At 45.9% G+C, this 3,334-nt stretch overlaps 1 non-coding gene across 1 annotated transcript; it reads right to left on the bottom strand.

Moving 5' to 3' along the window:
* Positions 1–228: 228 nt before the first annotated feature.
* Positions 229–415, bottom strand: LOC130292231 (U2 spliceosomal RNA). Its single transcript, XR_008848138.1, has one exon. It is a non-coding gene; the product is annotated as a U2 spliceosomal RNA (small nuclear RNA).
* Positions 416–3,334: the final 2,919 nt, after the last annotated feature.

Raw genomic sequence — 3,334 nt, 5'->3', positions numbered from 1 at the left:
AGTCAGTGCAACTCATTATTGTGGTCTCTAATTGTGGAACTCTTTTTTTTTTTTTTTGTGAGGATACGATGAGCTTATCCAATTAAGGATAAGCCATTCAGCAGTACTGGGTCTGGACAGCAGCGGCACCTTCTGCAGCCAGACTGACTGACATGACAAGGCAGGCAACAGCTGCAGCAGCACCCACAGAGGATTAAATAAGAATCTGTCTTTTTTAACACTGGAATGGGGTGGTGCACTGTACCCGAAGATACTGCCATATCGGGTCAATGCATTGGGCGACGGAAGCAAGTTTCCAAATCGGCTCCCATTCTCAAAAATCCATTTAATTTATGGTCCCCAGATAGGGGACATATCAGATATTAAACTGATAAGAACAGATTTTTGATTGAAAAAACCTTTATTACCAATCAATTGTCAATCACACAATAAATATATTCACCATAACAGAACTGACTTTTTTTTTATCTATCTATCCATCTATCTATATATATATATATATATATATATATATATACCGTATTTATCGGGGTATACCTCGCACCGGCCTATAACACGCACCCTCATTTTACCAAGGATATTTGGGTAAAAAAAGTTTTTTACCCAAATATCCATGGTAAAATGAGGGTGCGTGTGTGCACGTGTATACCCCGATAAACCCCCAGGAAAGGCAGGGGGAGAGAGGCCGTCGCTGCCCGCTTCTCTCCCCCTGCCTTTCCTGGGGTCTAGAGCGCTGCTGCCGGCCCTTCTCACCCCCTGGCTATCGGCGCCGCTGCCCGTTCTGTCCTCCTGACTATCGGTGCCGGCGCCGATAGCCAGGGGGAGAGAAGCGGCGCCGACAGCCAGGGGAGAGAAGGGGCAGCAGCACCCATTGCCGCCGGCGCCGCTGCCCCGTTGCCTCCCCCCATCCCCAGTGGCATAATTACCTGGGTCGGGTCCGCGCTGCTGCAGGCCTCCGGCGCGCGTCCCCTGCGTCGTTGCTATGCACGGTGCGGCGCATGACGTCAGTGCGCCGCGCCGTGCAGCGCATAGCAACGACGCCAGGGACGCACGCCGGAGGCCTGCAGCAGCGCGGACCCGACCCCGGCAACAGGTAATTATGCCACCGGGGATGGGGGGAGGCAACGGGGCAGCGGCGCCGGCAATGGGTGCCGCTGCCCCTTCTCTCCCCCTGGCTGTCGGCGCCGCTTCTCTCCCCCTGGCTATCGGCGCCGGCACCGATAGTCAGGGGGACAGAACGGGCAGCGGCGCCGATAGCCAGGGGGTGAGAAGGGCCGGCAGCAGGGCTCTAGACCCCAGGAAAGGCAGGGGGAGAGAAGCGGGCAGCGACGGCCTCTCTCCCCCTGCCTTTCCTGGGGGTGTATCGGCGTATAACACGCTCATAGACTTTAGGCTAAAAATTTTTGCCTAAAAAGTGCGTGTTATACGCCGATAAATACGGTATATATATATAGATATATAAAAAAAATTATTTTATTGAAGAGCTGAGGTATGTGCTCTTAAAGAGTAGCTATCCTCAACTAAAATGTCCATATTCCCCCTCCCACTGTCTACATCTATCCCTGTTTTTTTTATCCTCTTAAAACATTAGAACAATACCTTTTTCCACTCCTCTTCGGTAGCTCAGAGTTGAGCAGTCTCACGATTGCAGGAAGTCGGCGGGCGGGCCGGCGTGATGTCATCTGAAGCCTCGCCGGCCACCACTTCCGCCCATCTTGCTGTATTCTGCGCTCAATGTCAGGAGCGCGCATACAGGCGCGCATACAGGCTGGGAGGGACGGCAGCCTCTGAGAGTCTGAGAATGGAGCTGCTGTACTGTACCCTGAGGGAATTTATAATATCAAAATGGTGGGTAGTACAATTGATTATATGCCCAAAACAATAAAAATAAAATTTCACAAAGCTGCAATCCCCAATGAATGACTGCAGACCGCAGTGCATTATAAATGGTGTGAATAATAGTGATTTTATCCCAATCAAAAATGATGCATAATTTTTGAATGGGATAAAATCTCCATTATTGACACCATTTATAATGCACTGCTGGCTGCAGCCATTCATTGGGGATTGCAGCTTTGTGAATTTATTTATTTATTTTTTCATATAAAGCTGCACTCCCAAATGAATGGCTGCAGCCAGCAGTGCATTATAAATGGTGTCAATAATAGTGATTTTATCCCATTCAAAAATGATGCATCATTTTTGTAATGGAATAAAATCTCTTTTTTTTCACCATCTATACCAGTGGTCCCCAAACTGTGGCCCTCCAGATGTTGCAAAACTACAATTCCCAGCATGCCTGGACAGCCAACGGCTGTCCAGGCATGCTGGGAATTGTAGTTTTGCAACATCTGGAGGGCCACAGTTTGGGGACCACTGACCTATACTGCATTGCTGCGGTTTTATCGTGTACATGTGCTCACTGATTGCATATTTTATTGCATTAGGAACACCGCAGCAATTCAGGATAGGTGGTGATTAAAAAAAAAGATTTTATTCCATTCAAAAATTGTGCATATTTATTGATGGAATGAATTCACAATTTATATCACCATCTAGACTGTATTGCACATAACACCATAACCTCCCCCCAATGGAATAAATGTGCTTTTTTTGCTCACCATCTATACTGGAGTGATCCGGTGTTACTCAATAAAACCGCAGCACTACAATATAGATAGTGATCCAAAGTACCAAATGAGTCCAAAATCAGAAATTTACCGTGCATACCATCCACACTCAATATATGATAATGAGCGTGCATAGCATGCAGGCTCAAAACATGATAATGAGAGTGCATAGCATGCATGCTCAATACCTGATATTGAGCATCCATAGCATGCACACTCAATACATAATAATAAACATGAATATTTTGAGCGTGCATAGCCTGCATGTTCAATACATGATATTGAGCATGCATAGCATACACACTCAATACATGATAATGAGCGTGCATAGCATGCAGGCTCAATACATTGTAATGAAAGTGTGTAGCATGCAGGCTCAATACATTGTAATGAAAGTGTGTAGCATGTATGTGTAGCATACATTGAGCATCCATAGGATGCATACTCAATACATAATAATGAAAGTTAATATATGAGTGTGCATAGCCTGCATGCTCAATACATTATATTGAGCATGCATAGCATACACACTCAATACATGATAATGAACGTGAATATGTGAGCGTGCATAGCATGCATGCTCAATACATGTTATTGAGCATGCATAGCATCCACAGTCAATACATGATATTGAGCATGCATAGCATGCACAATCAATACATGATATTGAGCGTGCATGGCATAAACACTCAATACATGATAAT

The sequence above is a fragment of the Hyla sarda genome, chromosome 9, assembly GCF_029499605.1.
Source record: "Hyla sarda isolate aHylSar1 chromosome 9, aHylSar1.hap1, whole genome shotgun sequence".
Classification (NCBI taxonomy): Eukaryota; Metazoa; Chordata; class Amphibia; order Anura; family Hylidae; genus Hyla; species Hyla sarda.
This window is presented reverse-complemented; position numbering and strand designations above follow the sequence as displayed.